The 18,953-nt window shown below is 46.1% G+C and overlaps 5 non-coding genes and 1 pseudogene across 5 annotated transcripts; all 6 read right to left on the reverse strand.

Moving 5' to 3' along the window:
• Window positions 1-3,859: 3,859 nt before the first annotated feature.
• Window positions 3,860-4,050, reverse strand: LOC142653534 (U2 spliceosomal RNA). The gene has a single exon (XR_012848462.1). It is a non-coding gene; the product is annotated as a U2 spliceosomal RNA (small nuclear RNA).
• Window positions 4,051-5,452: 1,402 nt separating this feature from the next.
• Window positions 5,453-5,643, reverse strand: LOC142653535 (U2 spliceosomal RNA). The gene has a single exon (XR_012848463.1). It is a non-coding gene; the product is annotated as a U2 spliceosomal RNA (small nuclear RNA).
• Window positions 5,644-7,111: 1,468 nt separating this feature from the next.
• Window positions 7,112-7,302, reverse strand: LOC142653536 (U2 spliceosomal RNA). The gene has a single exon (XR_012848464.1). It is a non-coding gene; the product is annotated as a U2 spliceosomal RNA (small nuclear RNA).
• A 1,462-nt stretch (window positions 7,303-8,764) lies between these two features.
• On the reverse strand, window positions 8,765-8,955 carry LOC142653537 (U2 spliceosomal RNA). Its single transcript, XR_012848465.1, has one exon. It is a non-coding gene; the product is annotated as a U2 spliceosomal RNA (small nuclear RNA).
• Window positions 8,956-10,319: 1,364 nt separating this feature from the next.
• On the reverse strand, window positions 10,320-10,504 carry LOC142653914 (U2 spliceosomal RNA). The gene has a single exon (XR_012848763.1). It is a non-coding gene; the product is annotated as a U2 spliceosomal RNA (small nuclear RNA).
• Window positions 10,505-16,853: 6,349 nt separating this feature from the next.
• On the reverse strand, window positions 16,854-17,029 carry LOC142653933 (U2 spliceosomal RNA; annotated as a pseudogene).
• Between the last annotated feature and the right edge of the window lie 1,924 nt (window positions 17,030-18,953).

Raw genomic sequence — 18,953 nt, forward strand, 5'->3', positions numbered from 1 at the left:
CCCTCCAGCAATCTTTCAATTTAAAATCACCAATAAAATTCTTGAGCAGGTAAGAAGTACGGTCAATTTTTCGATTAAAATCCCCACCCTGCCGGTGTTCTCCATCTCGCACACAGTTAAAATCACCACCCACCAGCAGGGGGGTAGACCCAACACAAAACAATGGTAAAATCTCTAATAGTTCTGCCCTCTCCTGTTTGGTAGGAGGGGCATAAACGTTTAAAACACGAATTAAAATTCCATTAAAAAGCAAATGTATTAAAATAGCTCTGCCGGGCATGATTTCAGTCACTGTTTGGATGGAGATAAAACGACCTCGGCAGAGCAATCCAACCCCCGCAGAGCGACAGTCATTTCCACCAGACCAGACTGAGGGGCCTAGTTTCCAGTCCATCTTTAAATCTTGATATTCCAAGTCATTAGGGATTCCACATTCTTGAAGCAGGCAAAGGTCAAAGTCCACAGTCTCTAAAAATGAAAATAAAGCAGTCCTGCGGACAGGGCTCTTTAGGGACCTCACATTTAGTGAGGCGACTTTGATAGGAACCAACATAGTCTTAGTTGAGGTCAGGGTCCGAACCAGAAGAGTCGTACTCGGAGATCAGCTGCGAGTCTGGACCCCCTTTTTGAGGGGTCAATAAATCTTGGATGTTGGTAGGGTCAGAGCCAGATACGTGGGCGGCTCCAACCCCCACACTGCTCTCATCCGAACTCCGATAGGCAGCTTTCCTCCGAACTCCGGACTCCTCTTCCTCTCGCTGTCTCTTTGCAGAATGGCTCCTATCCATCTCCTCGAAGTCGCTCTCACCCATCTCTGGCCCCTGGCTGAAGATATCGCTGATGTCCTTCCTGGGCAGCTGCACAGGGGCCTGTGAGGTCCCATCACTCTTGGCAACCTTTGCCTGCTTACGGGGAGCCTTCATCGCAAGCCCCTCCACAACCGCAGTGGAGGAACTTTGCTCCGACCCCCCCGTTGACCGGAAATGGTCAAAACGAGGCTCCAATCCAGCATATTTTAGGGTTTTCTTAATGGAGCCCTCGTCTGACACAGAGTGTCTCCGCTCCATGCCCACACTCTTGGGACAGGCGTCAGGTCCTACTGCAGAACCTACGGAGCCACGACGCCTGTCGCTAACCACTGCCTCAACAGGGTCCACTGCAGGCGGAGCAGAGGACCTGTTTGCAGAGGTGCCGGTCAACTTATGTCCAGCAGAGTCAGAATTCCTCCTGCTCTGCCTGGACCCGGTGGAATCCCTATGGCCGTCCCTCGAGGCTGACATCGGTGGGCCCCCCGATGGAGCTGTGAAGGACTTTGGCCTGGACCCCTCAGTCGTCAATGCTCGTTTTGGGGCATTACCAGCGGCGTCTGCACATGTTGTAAACTGCCGCTCTGGCCCTGGTCTGGGTGGCCCAGATTTCGCTCTGCGGGGGCAATCTTTAAAAGCATGCCCAGTCATGCCGCACAGATTGCACAACACCTCGGAACTGCATTTTGCCGCTACGTGTCCAACCTGGCCACACCTGTTACACTGCACCACATGGGGCCGGTCACAATGTTCTCTGGTGTGGCCATATCTCAAGCAGTTCCGGCAGGCTATTGGCATCTGGGGGTAAAATAGGAATCCTCGATTCTTCCCAATGGCAAAGTTCTGGGGTGGGTGATGTAAGCCTCCAATGCCATTGGGATCCTGGCGGAACTTCACCCAATATTTCCTTTTGCCATTCCAGAAGCTCTGGGTGTTCAAGATTTTATGTGAGAAGCGGACCTCCCTGCAGTAACGACTGAGGAAGGTTTCAATGTCACACTCTGAGACAAATGGACTGAACATGCACATCACGAGCGGGACTTCTTCCTCCCCGTAGAGGAATAAAAAGTTCAGTCCATTTAGCCGCTCCTCACTCTGGTCCGCATCAGACAATCTTTTGTGCATGTTGTCGCAACATGCCGCGGCCGTAAAGGATACGGTGTACCGACCGCGGCTTTCCTGGTCGTTGAGACACAGGATGTCCGCCCGCTTGAGCCCCAGGAAGTCCAGCAGAATCACCTCCACAATGAAGCGAAGGTTCTTCCGCTGGCGATGGCCTTCTTCCACCTCGATGCGGACGGACTGGCGCAACCGGGTGTCCCCGGATGCAAATCCAAATGTATATGGCATTTTCAGTGCCTGGGGGCTAAGCCTGTCCCTTATAGCAGCAAGGGCTCAGATTCCACAATTAAGTGGAACCCTCCCCCAAGGCCAAGGATTAGGGTACCCCAGACACCTACGAAGCCCGATAAACGCCCTCGGAACGCTCTTAGAAAAACGCCTCAAGGCCGGTTGACCTCTTGGGTAAGGCGCGATCGCAACTCGTTGTCCGGGGGCTAAGCCCACTCCCCAAATAGCAGCAAGGGGGTGAAGTCTCTCTGTGAAAAGAGACGATCCCCCAAGGCCAAGGAGCAGGGTACCCCGGACACCTCCCAACAAAACCAGATGCAGAAATACTACACCTGATCTTGCCAAAAGGCCGAGAAGCGATAACCCGAATGGGCCGGCCGTTGACCGAGCCTGTCCCATACTGCTGTTCACCCCTTGCAGCGATTGATTCAGCCTACTCCTAGGCAATTCCATGGGGCCCTGCAGGCTCACACACATTTACAGCTACTAAGCGGGAGGGAGGTGAATAAAGGCCGGAGAGGAAGCCAGACAGGATTTGCTTCTTTTGCTTGCACCACAATGCAGTGCTGAAAGAGGAGGAATCTACATAAAAACGCCTTCCTGGCAACGCCCAAATGCCCTGCTGCCATGCAGATAAACACTGGCAGCGGCAGCAAGTGCATGCCCACAGCCACCCCTTGTTCCTTCACACCTTGTATCAGCTTTAATCCAGTCCAGTCCGGTGCTGCCTGCTGAGCAGCACTGACCAACACTGCCTGGGCCCAGGCTTTTATCTATCTCTGAGGCAGGCCCCATTATGATGTCAGAAAGCTGGCTCTGGAATCCTGAGGGCTCCACTATGACACGTGCAAAGTTCCGTCTGAACTTTATATAAGACGGTGCGGCTCAGTCAGTCACTCAGTGTTGCCTGAGAGGGCAACACTGCAACAGCCGGCCGCCAGGCTGTCTTTTTTTTGCACAGCTAGTTGCCTCCAGGAGGCCACAAGAGGGAGACAAGGGACTGCAAAATGGAAAATAGGCATCCACCAACTTTACAGACAACTTGTTCTCCTTGCTCCTACAACCTCCATCCTTGCACAGTTTGTTATTTTATTCTTCTAGGTAACATAGTAACAAATCCAAATTGCTGCTCTCTTTGTAGGCAAGCAAGGGTTTGTTGCAACTGCAATTCTTACTTCTTCTTGGAAATGTTGGGACGGCAGTACATTCCATCACATCCATCTAGTGTACACAGGTAGGTCCATTGTGGCGGGTAGGCGGCTGGCTGCTTTAATGGCTGTTTGCTGTTCCCCTACTCCACTCCACTCCACTAGTTGACTGTGTTGCTGCATCAATCAGTGGCTGGCTCAGGTGCAGCTCTTTAACTTACCTAGGAGGGAGGGCGGAGAGAAGACAAGGAAGGTGAATGAGCTGTTCCAATGTGAAATGCCGGAAACACAGAAACACAGAAGACACACACACACACACACACACACACACACACACACACACACACACACACACACACACACACAACAAGAGGTGGCAATGTATTAATTAATTGCATTTAATAAATGAGCTCATTATCACACATGACTGTACAAATGCATTGTCCAACAGGTGTTGAAATAATGGGATTAAAAGGGGAGATCCCATCAGAAAGACAAAAACAATAGCAAACACAAATAGCACTTTTGGAATCTGATTTTAGTCAACACATAAGGGAAGGGTGCACCGGTCCTGGAAATACTGCAATACCAGGTCAATGCGTGGAGTGGACAGAGCAAGCTCTATTTCCATCTCCCTGTTCTAAAAATCCATTTAATATATGGTCCCCAGATAGGGGACGTATCAGATATTAAACTGATAAGAACAGATACTACACTTGATCTTAGCCAAAAGGCCGAGAAGCGATAACCCGAATGGGCCGGCCGTTGACCGAGCCTGTCCCATACTGCTGTTCACCCCTTGCAGCGATTGATTCAGCCTACTCCTAGGCAATTCCATGGGGCCCTGCAGGCTCACACACATTTACAGCTACTAAGCGGGAGGGAGGTGAATAAAGGCCGGAGAGGAAGCCAGACAGGATTTGCTTCTTTTGCTTGCACCACAATGCAGTGCTGAAAGAGGAGGAATCTACATAAAAACGCCTTCCTGGCAACGCCCAAATGCCCTGCTGCCATGCAGATAAACACTGGCAGCGGCAGCAAGTGCATGCCCACAGCCACCCCTTGTTCCTTCACACCTTGTATCAGCTTTAATCCAGTCCAGTCCGGTGCTGCCTGCTGAGCAGCACTGACCAACACTGCCTGGGCCCAGGCTTTTATCTATCTCTGAGGCAGGCCCCATTATGATGTCAGAAAGCTGGCTCTGGAATCCTGAGGGCTCCACTATGACACGTGCAAAGTTCCGTCTGAACTTTATATAAGACGGTGCGGCTCAGTCAGTCACTCAGTGTTGCCTGAGAGGGCAACACTGCAACAGCCGGCCGCCAGGCTGTCTTTTTTTTGCACAGCTAGTTGCCTCCAGGAGGCCACAAGAGGGAGACAAGGGACTGCAAAATGGAAAATAGGCATCCACCAACTTTACAGACAACTTGTTCTCCTTGCTCCTACAACCTCCATCCTTGCACAGTTTGTTATTTTATTCTTCTAGGTAACATAGTAACAAATCCAAATTGCTGCTCTCTTTGTAGGCAAGCAAGGGTTTGTTGCAACTGCAATTCTTACTTCTTCTTGGAAATGTTGGGACGGCAGTACATTCCATCACATCCATCTAGTGTACACAGGTAGGTCCATTGTGGCGGGTAGGCGGCTGGCTGCTTTAATGGCTGTTTGCTGTTCCCCTACTCCACTCCACTCCACTAGTTGACTGTGTTGCTGCATCAATCAGTGGCTGGCTCAGGTGCAGCTCTTTAACTTACCTAGGAGGGAGGGCGGAGAGAAGACAAGGAAGGTGAATGAGCTGTTCCAATGTGAAATGCCGGAAACACAGAAACACAGAAGACACACACACACACACACACACACACACACACACACACACACACACACACACACACACACACACACACACACACACACACACACACACACACACACACACACACACACACACACACACACACAACAAGAGGTGGCAATGTATTAATTAATTGCATTTAATAAATGAGCTCATTATCACACATGACTGTACAAATGCATTGTCCAACAGGTGTTGAAATAATGGGATTAAAAGGGGAGATCCCATCAGAAAGACAAAAACAATAGCAAACACAAATAGCACTTTTGGAATCTGATTTTAGTCAACACATAAGGGAAGGGTGCACCGGTCCTGGAAATACTGCAATACCAGGTCAATGCGTGGAGTGGACAGAGCAAGCTCTATTTCCATCTCCCTGTTCTAAAAATCCATTTAATATATGGTCCCCAGATAGGGGACGTATCAGATATTAAACTGATAAGAACAGATACTACACTTGATCTTAGCCAAAAGGCCGAGAAGCGATAACCCGAATGGGCCGGCCGTTGACCGAGCCTGTCCCATACTGCTGTTCACCCCTTGCAGCGATTGATTCAGCCTACTCCTAGGCAATTCCATGGGGCCCTGCAGGCTCACACACATTTACAGCTACTAAGCGGGAGGGAGGTGAATAAAGGCCGGAGAGGAAGCCAGACAGGATTTGCTTCTTTTGCTTGCACCACAATGCAGTGCTGAAAGAGGAGGAATCTACATAAAAACGCCTTCCTGGCAACGCCCAAATGCCCTGCTGCCATGCAGATAAACACTGGCAGCGGCAGCAAGTGCATGCCCACAGCCACCCCTTGTTCCTTCACACCTTGTATCAGCTTTAATCCAGTCCAGTCCGGTGCTGCCTGCTGAGCAGCACTGACCAACACTGCCTGGGCCCAGGCTTTTATCTATCTCTGAGGCAGGCCCCATTATGATGTCAGAAAGCTGGCTCTGGAATCCTGAGGGCTCCACTATGACACGTGCAAAGTTCCGTCTGAACTTTATATAAGACGGTGCGGCTCAGTCAGTCACTCAGTGTTGCCTGAGAGGGCAACACTGCAACAGCCGGCCGCCAGGCTGTCTTTTTTTTGCACAGCTAGTTGCCTCCAGGAGGCCACAAGAGGGAGACAAGGGACTGCAAAATGGAAAATAGGCATCCACCAACTTTACAGACAACTTGTTCTCCTTGCTCCTACAACCTCCATCCTTGCACAGTTTGTTATTTTATTCTTCTAGGTAACATAGTAACAAATCCAAATTGCTGCTCTCTTTGTAGGCAAGCAAGGGTTTGTTGCAACTGCAATTCTTACTTCTTCTTGGAAATGTTGGGACGGCAGTACATTCCATCACATCCATCTAGTGTACACAGGTAGGTCCATTGTGGCGGGTAGGCGGCTGGCTGCTTTAATGGCTGTTTGCTGTTCCCCTACTCCACTCCACTCCACTAGTTGACTGTGTTGCTGCATCAATCAGTGGCTGGCTCAGGTGCAGCTCTTTAACTTACCTAGGAGGGAGGGCGGAGAGAAGACAAGGAAGGTGAATGAGCTGTTCCAATGTGAAATGCCGGAAACACAGAAACACAGAAGACACACACACACACACACACACACACACACACACACACACACACACACACACACACACACACACACACACACACACACACACACACACACACACACACACACACACACACACACACACACACACACACACACACACACACACACACACACACACACACACACACACACACACACACACACACACCCACACCAAGAGGTGGCAATGTATTAATTAATTGCATTTAATAAATGAGCTCATTATCACACATGACTGTACAAATGCATTGTCCAACAGGTGTTGAAATAATGGGATTAAAAGGGGAGATCCCATCAGAAAGACAAAAACAATAGCAAACACAAATAGCACTTTTGGAATCTGATTTTAGTCAACACATAAGGGAAGGGTGCACCGGTCCTGGAAATACTGCAATACCAGGTCAATGCGTGGAGTGGACAGAGCAAGCTCTATTTCCATCTCCCTGTTCTAAAAATCCATTTAATATATGGTCCCCAGATAGGGGACGTATCAGATATTAAACTGATAAGAACAGATACTACACTTGATCTTAGCCAAAAGGCCGAGAAGCGATAACCCGAATGGGCCGGCCGTTGACCGAGCCTGTCCCATACTGCTGTTCACCCCTTGCAGCGATTGATTCAGCCTACTCCTAGGCAATTCCATGGGGCCCTGCAGGCTCACACACATTTACAGCTACTAAGCGGGAGGGAGGTGAATAAAGGCCGGAGAGGAAGCCAGACAGGATTTGCTTCTTTTGCTTGCACCACAATGCAGTGCTGAAAGAGGAGGAATCTACATAAAAACGCCTTCCTGGCAACGCCCAAATGCCCTGCTGCCATGCAGATAAACACTGGCAGCGGCAGCAAGTGCATGCCCACAGCCACCCCTTGTTCCTTCACACCTTGTATCAGCTTTAATCCAGTCCAGTCCGGTGCTGCCTGCTGAGCAGCACTGACCAACACTGCCTGGGCCCAGGCTTTTATCTATCTCTGAGGCAGGCCCCATTATGATGTCAGAAAGCTGGCTCTGGAATCCTGAGGGCTCCACTATGACACGTGCAAAGTTCCGTCTGAACTTTATATAAGACGGTGCGGCTCAGTCAGTCACTCAGTGTTGCCTGAGAGGGCAACACTGCAACAGCCGGCCGCCAGGCTGTCTTTTTTTTGCACAGCTAGTTGCCTCCAGGAGGCCACAAGAGGGAGACAAGGGACTGCAAAATGGAAAATAGGCATCCACCAACTTTACAGACAACTTGTTCTCCTTGCTCCTACAACCTCCATCCTTGCACAGTTTGTTATTTTATTCTTCTAGGTAACATAGTAACAAATCCAAATTGCTGCTCTCTTTGTAGGCAAGCAAGGGTTTGTTGCAACTGCAATTCTTACTTCTTCTTGGAAATGTTGGGACGGCAGTACATTCCATCACATCCATCTAGTGTACACAGGTAGGTCCATTGTGGCGGGTAGGCGGCTGGCTGCTTTAATGGCTGTTTGCTGTTCCCCTACTCCACTCCACTCCACTAGTTGACTGTGTTGCTGCATCAATCAGTGGCTGGCTCAGGTGCAGCTCTTTAACTTACCTAGGAGGGAGGGCGGAGAGAAGACAAGGAAGGTGAATGAGCTGTTCCAATGTGAAATGCCGGAAACACAGAAACACAGAAGACACACACACACACACACACACACACACACACACACACACACACACACACACACACACACACACACACACACACACACACACACACACACACACACACACACACACACACACACACACACACACACACACACACACACACACACACACACACACACACACACACACACACACACACACACACAACAAGAGGTGGCAATGTATTAATTAATTGCATTTAATAAATGAGCTCATTATCACACATGACTGTACAAATGCATTGTCCAACAGGTGTTGAAATAATGGGATTAAAAGGGGAGATCCCATCAGAAAGACAAAAACAATAGCAAACACAAATAGCACTTTTGGAATCTGATTTTAGTCAACACATAAGGGAAGGGTGCACCGGTCCTGGAAATACTGCAATACCAGGTCAATGCGTGGAGTGGACAGAGCAAGCTCTATTTCCATCTCCCTGTTCTAAAAATCCATTTAATATATGGTCCCCAGATAGGGGACGTATCAGATATTAAACTGATAAGAACAGATACTACACTTGATCTTAGCCAAAAGGCCGAGAAGCGATAACCCGAATGGGCCGGCCGTTGACCGAGCCTGTCCCATACTGCTGTTCACCCCTTGCAGCGATTGATTCAGCCTACTCCTAGGCAATTCCATGGGGCCCTGCAGGCTCACACACATTTACAGCTACTAAGCGGGAGGGAGGTGAATAAAGGCCGGAGAGGAAGCCAGACAGGATTTGCTTCTTTTGCTTGCACCACAATGCAGTGCTGAAAGAGGAGGAATCTACATAAAAACGCCTTCCTGGCAACGCCCAAATGCCCTGCTGCCATGCAGATAAACACTGGCAGCGGCAGCAAGTGCATGCCCACAGCCACCCCTTGTTCCTTCACACCTTGTATCAGCTTTAATCCAGTCCAGTCCGGTGCTGCCTGCTGAGCAGCACTGACCAACACTGCCTGGGCCCAGGCTTTTATCTATCTCTGAGGCAGGCCCCATTATGATGTCAGAAAGCTGGCTCTGGAATCCTGAGGGCTCCACTATGACACGTGCAAAGTTCCGTCTGAACTTTATATAAGACGGTGCGGCTCAGTCAGTCACTCAGTGTTGCCTGAGAGGGCAACACTGCAACAGCCGGCCGCCAGGCTGTCTTTTTTTTGCACAGCTAGTTGCCTCCAGGAGGCCACAAGAGGGAGACAAGGGACTGCAAAATGGAAAATAGGCATCCACCAACTTTACAGACAACTTGTTCTCCTTGCTCCTACAACCTCCATCCTTGCACAGTTTGTTATTTTATTCTTCTAGGTAACATAGTAACAAATCCAAATTGCTGCTCTCTTTGTAGGCAAGCAAGGGTTTGTTGCAACTGCAATTCTTACTTCTTCTTGGAAATGTTGGGACGGCAGTACATTCCATCACATCCATCTAGTGTACACAGGTAGGTCCATTGTGGCGGGTAGGCGGCTGGCTGCTTTAATGGCTGTTTGCTGTTCCCCTACTCCACTCCACTCCACTAGTTGACTGTGTTGCTGCATCAATCAGTGGCTGGCTCAGGTGCAGCTCTTTAACTTACCTAGGAGGGAGGGCGGAGAGAAGACAAGGAAGGTGAATGAGCTGTTCCAATGTGAAATGCCGGAAACACAGAAACACAGAAGACACACACACACACACACACACACACACACACACACACACACACACACACACACACACACACACACACACACACACACACACACAACAAGAGGTGGCAATGTATTAATTAATTGCATTTAATAAATGAGCTCATTATCACACATGACTGTACAAATGCATTGTCCAACAGGTGTTGAAATAATGGGATTAAAAGGGGAGATCCCATCAGAAAGACAAAAACAATAGCAAACACAAATAGCACTTTTGGAATCTGATTTTAGTCAACACATAAGGGAAGGGTGCACCGGTCCTGGAAATACTGCAATACCAGGTCAATGCGTGGAGTGGACAGAGCAAGCTCTATTTCCATCTCCCTGTTCTAAAAATCCATTTAATATATGGTCCCCAGATAGGGGACGTATCAGATATTAAACTGATAAGAACAGATTTTTTTTTTTTAATTTTTATTGAAAATTAAGTCAGATTACATTTCATACATTTGTCATGAAAAGTACAAAAACAAAATATTCAAAGATACATCCATCATTTCAAAAGAGAAATATCCAAAATTACAAACACAAATACATTGTATCCTCCCAAAACAAAACAAAAAAAAACCATTCTTATAAGAAAAGAAAAAAAACACATTAAATTCAATTAATAAGCCATGACCGCCATTTTTTGTATTTCCAGACTCCTTCGGCATCACTGCCAAGTCTTTTTCGGTCACATAACACATACAGAAATAAACGTCCACGGATCATGCCCAAACACTCATACACTTCAACGTCTTTTTGTTTAAAAACTAAGATATTCCTGACATCCCATAACACTTCTTTTACGCAATTTATAATCAACCACAACAACCTAGCTTTCTCTCTATTCACCCCACACAACCCAAACATCATCATATTAAACGTCAATAATTCAACCCCAGTTATACCTTTGATCAATTTACCCATCCCTTTCCATACATTCTTAGCATACTCACACTCCCACAGTAAATGAACATAATTCTCACACCTACCACATCCTGCCCTGGGGCAGTTCTCACTGTTTACCAACCTTCTTCTCCGTTGAAACTCGCGCGTAGGTAAACACCTATGCACAGTCATCCAAGCAAGATCCTTTTGCCTGTTTACTAACTCTTTACTTTGCACATTCTTCCACACTGCTTTACTCTCATTCTCAGTCAAACCAGCCACACATTCAACCATCTCTCTTGACTCCAAAACTTTCATCACTTTCTTGCTCTCACACCAATCATTCACTGTCACATTCTCTAAGTGGTTCCTCCTAATGCACCTATCAATCCTCATATAAAACCATGGAGTACCAAAACTTGTTGGCTCCCTCAAATCCCTTACCATTAATTTATATCTCAGTAACACCCTTCCAGCCAAATACTTCACCATACAACCATACACACTTTCCTTCTTACTGATCGACATACAAAAACTTACATACTTCACCGCCAGAAAACATTCAATATTCATCAGACCTTTTCCACCATTCACTCTTCTCTTCACCACTTTCTCTCGCTTCAATTTCTCCATCTTTGAGTTCCAAAGGAACAAAAAAATTACTCGGATGATTCTCGCCAGACATCTGTCAGGCGGAGGAAAAACATAATTAATATACAACAGAATTGGAATAATCACAGATTTAATCACCAAAACTCTCCCATCAATCGATAAAGTCCTTAAAGACCAAAAATTTGTTTTATTTTTCACCCGTTCTAAAACTCTCCCCCAACTCTCTTTCCCATACAAATCATTGTCAAAAATCACCCCCAGAACTTCCACCCCACCTTGTCTCACTGGCCATCCACACAAGTCATTTTCCTTCCATTCATCAAAAAACTTACAACCACTTTTATCCACATTCAACTTAAACCCACTCATCATACAAAAACATTCAATCAGCAACTTAGCCCGCTTAACAGCAGCCATACATTTACACACAACCGTGACATCATCCATATAACCAATCACACGCACATCTCTCCCCTTACTGCCAGGGATTTCTACACCCCGCATTACCTTGTCCCGCCTAAACATACCCAACAACGGTTCAATCACACAAACAAATAAAATTGGTGACAATGGACACCCTTGACGAACTCCTGACATAATCCTCACTTTCTTGCTCAGAAAACCATTCACCTGGATTCTACTCCCTATATCTCTGTATAAACACTGAATCCATCCAACCATTCTCTCCGGTACACCCATTTTCCTCAAAATCTTGAACATAAAATCATGCACAACTCTATCATACGCCTTCTCAAAATCAACCGTAATCACAGCCACACCTTGTTTCCTATCCTTACAGTCCCACAACACATCTCTCAAACCCAGCAAACATTCAGAAATCCTCCTGTCAGGCACTGCACACATTTGTTCTTCACCAACCATACAGTCAATCACACTTCTCAATCTATTAGCAATAATCTTAGATATAATCTTGTAATCGCAATTTAAGAGCGCTATCGGCCTCCAATTTTTTAAACTCTTTTTCTCCCCCTTCTTAAACAAAAGAACCGTCACACTTTCACTCATACTTTTTGACAACCTACCTCTCTCCAAAACTTCCTTACAAACTTCCCATACATAATCACCAATCATATCCCAAAATACACAATAAAATTCTACAGGCAAACCATCACTCCCTGCTACTTTCCCCTTCTTCATACCATTCATTGCATCCTCTACTTCACTCTTCCTTATGTCCTCGCTCAAAAAACTCCGATCAATCTCATCCAACTGTTTATCCACATACCCCAAACATTCACGCTCTAATGAACAATCACGCTTCTTCTCAGTAAACAAATCCGTATAAAACTTCCATACTTCATCCAGAATCTCATTTTTACCAAACACTTCAACACCATCCTCTCTCAACACACTCACCATTCCAGTTTTTTTATTAAAAGCTTTTTTAAAGAAAAACTTTGTGCATTTCTCATCTTTTTCCCTTACTTCCACTCTAGCTTGTGCAATAATTTTCTTACCTTTTTCCTCCAAACATCTTTTAACATAATCACGCGCTTCTTCAATCTCACCTTCAACATTCATACCCACCCGTCTAAGTTCATACAAATACTCCAATCTTTTTTGCCATCTCTCATACTCCTCCATTTCTTTCCTTCCTCTTTCACACCCTTTTTTTACAAAAAACCTTTTTGTTTCCCTTTTAACCCACTCCCACCAGTCAATCACACTAAAAAACTCCCCTTTCTTTGATTGCCACATCCCAAACAATCTCCTATATTGCTCCCGAACACATTCATCCTCCAACAATGTCACATTTAATTTCCATACACCCCTACCAAATTCATACGTACTGTTACTTTTAACCACACATTCGATCCACGCATGATCCGTGAACGGCATCCTCCTCCTTTTAAAGTCCATAACAGTTAATGACCTAGAACAAAAAATAAAATCAATTCGTGACGATATATTTCCAGTATTACTAAAATACGTATAACCAAAAGAACCATCATTTTTTTCACGAAAACAATCCTTAAGTTCAAATAAACTCACAATTTCATTTAATTGTTTCCCAGTACTATCCACCCCACTATCACCTCCCCCTCCAACATTACTCCTATCCCCTGCATTCACTGTACAATTAAAGTCTCCCAGAAGGAAACAATTTTCCCTCCCCCCCAAGAAAAAATATAATTTCTCAAACATCTCTGCTCTTTCTCTCCGTCCAGTCGGAGCATAGACATTAATAACTTTATAAGAGGCACCTCTATACTCAAAATTAACTAATAAAACCCTCCCCTGAACTATGTGAATTACCTTCTTCACAACAAAATCATTACTTTTAAATAATATTCCCACCCCCCCGTTTCTTTCCTGGGATCCTGACCAAATTGCAGGACCCAAGGCCCAGGTAGCATTTATAGGTTCCTCCAGCAAACAACACTCCTGCAAACATAAAACATCAAAATGATAATTCGACAGAAAATCAAAAGTTGCAGCTCTTCTTGTTGCAGTCCTGATACTCCGGACATTTAAGGAACCTATAACAAAATGCATTATTTATAAATGAAAGTCAAAACAATTCAAACACAGGGCCTCACGACTTCTTTAAAGCACCCCTTCCTCTATGTTTCGTCGGAGTCCCATCCGCAGCAGTACGAGCCACATTCTCCTTCTTATTCCCCACTACACCTCTTGTGAAGTGAATGGTTTTCGCCAACTTGGTAACAGTACCGCTCTCAAGGTAGCCAGCCCCAAAAGAAGAGGTAGAAGAGTCAGAGTCCACCGCAGCCGATGAATCTCCCCCTCCCCCACCCGGACTGGAAAATTCCTCAATACGCTCACTCAATGGCGTTGAAACTACGCTCTCTGGTTCCTTGCGCTTCAGAGAGGATTTATCAACCTGCATCTCCCCCGGATCTCCAGAGGACTCAGATGGAGCTTGAGCCTCCTCCCCTTCAGCGACCAACAGGTCCGGAACTGCAACAGCTTCCGTCATCACCGCAACAGGAACATCCTCCACAACAGCCGCCTCATGAACCTCCGGCTCCACCACAGGTGGCGCTGTTGGACCGGAGGCAGCAATCTCACCTCTCACGACCCCGGCATAGGACCTCTGTACCTCTCCATACACCTTAGGGCACCGCCTGGCCAGGTGTTCCACAGATCCGCAGAAGTGACACTTACGTGCCTCCTCGCAATTGGCAGTCTCATGTCCAGGCTTGTAACAGTTTCTGCATACCTGTCCAGTGGTACAATTCTCCCGGGTGTGGCCAAAGGCGTAGCACACCCTACAAAAATCCGGCTGGCCAGGGTAGTGAAGGAAACCTCTGTTGTTCCCAATAGCAAAATTCTGGGGAGGGTGGCACAGACCATCATGCCCATTTGGGTCTGGACGCAGCTCCACCCAAACCCTCCTCATACCATTAAAAGTCCCAAGAATGTTCTTCCTTTTCTCCACACCAGAGACATAGGCACAATAACGACCCAAAAATGCCTGGATCTCCTCATCCTCAACAAAAGGATTGTACATGTGGATTACCACCGGGATCCTCTTTTTCTTGGTCTCACAAGGGACAAAATCAATTCCCTGCAGCTCTGGATGGGAAAGGTTCTCCTGACTCCGGAGGTAGCAGGTCCTCATTTCACTCACGGTGGAAAAACTTGCATCAAAGAATCCTTGCTGGGGAAAGGACTGAAGACAGAAGATCGATTCGTGTGCCATTCCCAGAATTCCTTCCAACACCTTCTGTTGCACATGCAAAATTCCATACGACGTCCTCTTCTCCTCTGCGATAAACAGCCGAACTGTATTGGGTGCATTAGGCGGTCCAGCCATAATCCTCCTTGTCCTCGTCCTCCGATCGCCTTCCCTGTCTCCTGGATCACCCCCTAAAGCAGCAGGTGGCTTAAGCTGGCGGACCAGCGATGCCACAAGGCCAAGGGCGAACACTCAGACGGACCTCCCAGCTAAACCACTTGAGCTTAGCCAAAAGGCCGAGAAGCGATAACCCGAATGGGCCGGCCGTTGACCGAGCCTGTCCCATACTGCTGTTCACCCCTTGCAGCGATTGATTCAGCCTACTCCTAGGCAATTCCATGGGGCCCTGCAGGCTCACACACATTTACAGCTACTAAGCGGGAGGGAGGTGAATAAAGGCCGGAGAGGAAGCCAGACAGGATTTGCTTCTTTTGCTTGCACCACAATGCAGTGCTGAAAGAGGAGGAATCTACATAAAAACGCCTTCCTGGCAACGCCCAAATGCCCTGCTGCCATGCAGATAAACACTGGCAGCGGCAGCAAGTGCATGCCCACAGCCACCCCTTGTTCCTTCACACCTTGTATCAGCTTTAATCCAGTCCAGTCCGGTGCTGCCTGCTGAGCAGCACTGACCAACACTGCCTGGGCCCAGGCTTTTATCTATCTCTGAGGCAGGCCCCATTATGATGTCAGAAAGCTGGCTCTGGAATCCTGAGGGCTCCACTATGACACGTGCAAAGTTCCGTCTGAACTTTATATAAGACGGTGCGGCTCAGTCAGTCACTCAGTGTTGCCTGAGAGGGCAACACTGCAACAGCCGGCCGCCAGGCTGTCTTTTTTTTGCACAGCTAGTTGCCTCCAGGAGGCCACAAGAGGGAGACAAGGGACTGCAAAATGGAAAATAGGCATCCACCAACTTTACAGACAACTTGTTCTCCTTGCTCCTACAACCTCCATCCTTGCACAGTTTGTTATTTTATTCTTCTAGGTAACATAGTAACAAATCCAAATTGCTGCTCTCTTTGTAGGCAAGCAAGGGTTTGTTGCAACTGCAATTCTTACTTCTTCTTGGAAATGTTGGGACGGCAGTACATTCCATCACATCCATCTAGTGTACACAGGTAGGTCCATTGTGGCGGGTAGGCGGCTGGCTGCTTTAATGGCTGTTTGCTGTTCCCCTACTCCACTCCACTCCACTAGTTGACTGTGTTGCTGCATCAATCAGTGGCTGGCTCAGGTGCAGCTCTTTAACTTACCTAGGAGGGAGGGCGGAGAGAAGACAAGGAAGGTGAATGAGCTGTTCCAATGTGAAATGCCGGAAACACAGAAACACAGAAGACACACACACACACACACACACACACACACACACACACACACACAACAAGAGGTGGCAATGTATTAATTAATTGCATTTAATAAATGAGCTCATTATCACACATGACTGTACAAATGCATTGTCCAACAGGTGTTGAAATAATGGGATTAAAAGGGGAGATCCCATCAGAAAGACAAAAACAATAGCAAACACAAATAGCACTTTTGGAATCTGATTTTAGTCAACACATAAGGGAAGGGTGCACCGGTCCTGGAAATACTGCAATACCAGGTCAATGCGTGGAGTGGACAGAGCAAGCTCTATTTCCATCTCCCTGTTCTAAAAATCCATTTAATATATGGTCCCCAGATAGGGGACGTATCAGATATTAAACTGATAAGAACAGATTTTTTTTTTTATTTAAAACCATTTCAGTTAGTTATAAGCAACTTATAATGTTTCTCAAAACTTGAAAATCAAAACCACGTTGCTTCAAACTTAGCATCATTCTGGTTTGTTCTTTATTCATAATCAATTCACATAAACAATCACAAAAAAAACAGAACAATATTACCTACATCGTATCAGGAATTTCCATTTTTTGAACTTCCATATCCCCTCTGAATCTAAGCCACCACCATGCTGTCTATCCCACAAATATATGACGTAAAGTCTAGACAAAATCATCCTAATACACTCATTTACAGGCACTAATTTCCTTTTAAACACTAACAAGTTTCTCACATCCCACAAACTTTCCATCACACATGCCATAATTAACCACATAATTCTATCTTTCATACGACTACTTGCACCCATTCCAAACATTGCTACTTTCCAATTAACGAATTTTACCCCCGCCAGTTCTTTACACAAACCACCCACCCCTTTCCATACTTCATACGAATAGTCACAATCCCACAACATATGTCTCACACTCTCACTTGCTCCACATCCATCCCTCGGGCAAACCTCAGACCTAATAAGATCCCTTCTTTTCTGCACTTGCCTAACAGGTAGGATATTATGCAGCGACATCCACACAATATCACGCTGTCTGTTTGACAGACCACTCACCTTCAATTTACTCCATACACTCTGCACTTCATTAGACCTCAAACCTGCAATTTCACATGGAATTTCATTCGCACGTATTCTCTTCATCACCGCATTCTTATTTTTAAAACCACTCATTGGCACAGCAAGCAAGTCATTTTTCCTCACAAAAACCTCAATCCTCATATACCACACTGGACACTTGAAAGCCACAGGCACACTTGCATCTCTCTTTACCCAATTCAGACCATACAACATCCAACCAGCCAAGTATCTAATCATGAAACCAGTCTTGTTATTCCTCTGCACTAACACAGACACCACTTTGATATAATGCAAACCCAAAAATAACTCAACATTTGGGAAATCTAAACCACCATTCACACACATCTTATACACATACTCTCTCTTCAATTTTTCCATTCTACTCCCCCAAAAAAAGGTAAAAATCATCTTTTCCGTCTTCTTAATTTTATGGGTAGCAAAAGGGAAAACAACTGCACAAAAAAGTAAAATTGGTAATATAACAGCTTTAACTATCAGAATTTTTCCCGTCAGTGTCAAACTTCTCAGGCTCCAAAAGTTCAGCTTTCGTTCTATTCTCATACCACATTCATCCCAACTTTCAGTCCCTCTCAGATCCTCATTAAATTGCACACCCAATATTTTAATAGCACCCATCTCACACTTAACCCCATCCATTCTCACACACCTGTCACCAAAACACTTAAAGCTACATTTACCCCAATTCACTTTAAACGCAGACGCACTACAAAACAAACTCAACAACAATCTCGCTCTATTTATCTCCGCCTCCCTTTCACTAACAATCACCACATCGTCCATATAACCCAACACTTTCACAAATTTCCCATTACTCCCAGGGATTAATAACCCCCTGATAAATTTTTCCCTTCTAACCATACACAACAATACTTCAATCACACTAATGAACAGGACAGGGGACATAGGGCAACCCTGCCTGACACCTGACCTTATCCCCACTTTTCCACTCAGAAACCCATTTACGAGAAACTCACTTGTTACGTTCCTATACAAACCTTTCACTGCATACACAAACTTTCTCGGAAAACCCATTTTACACAGCACTTTAAACATAAACTCATGCGACACCCTATCAAATGCCTTTTCAAAATCCACAGATAGGACCATACATTTCTGCTTTCTATCCATACAGTCCCCAATCATATCCCTTAGTAACAACAAATTATCAGTCATACTTCTACCAGGCACTGCACACACTTGATCTTCATTCACCACTTCACCAACAACCTCAC

The sequence above is a fragment of the Rhinoderma darwinii genome, chromosome 5, assembly GCF_050947455.1.
Source record: "Rhinoderma darwinii isolate aRhiDar2 chromosome 5, aRhiDar2.hap1, whole genome shotgun sequence".
In the NCBI taxonomy this organism is placed as follows: Eukaryota; Metazoa; Chordata; class Amphibia; order Anura; family Rhinodermatidae; genus Rhinoderma; species Rhinoderma darwinii.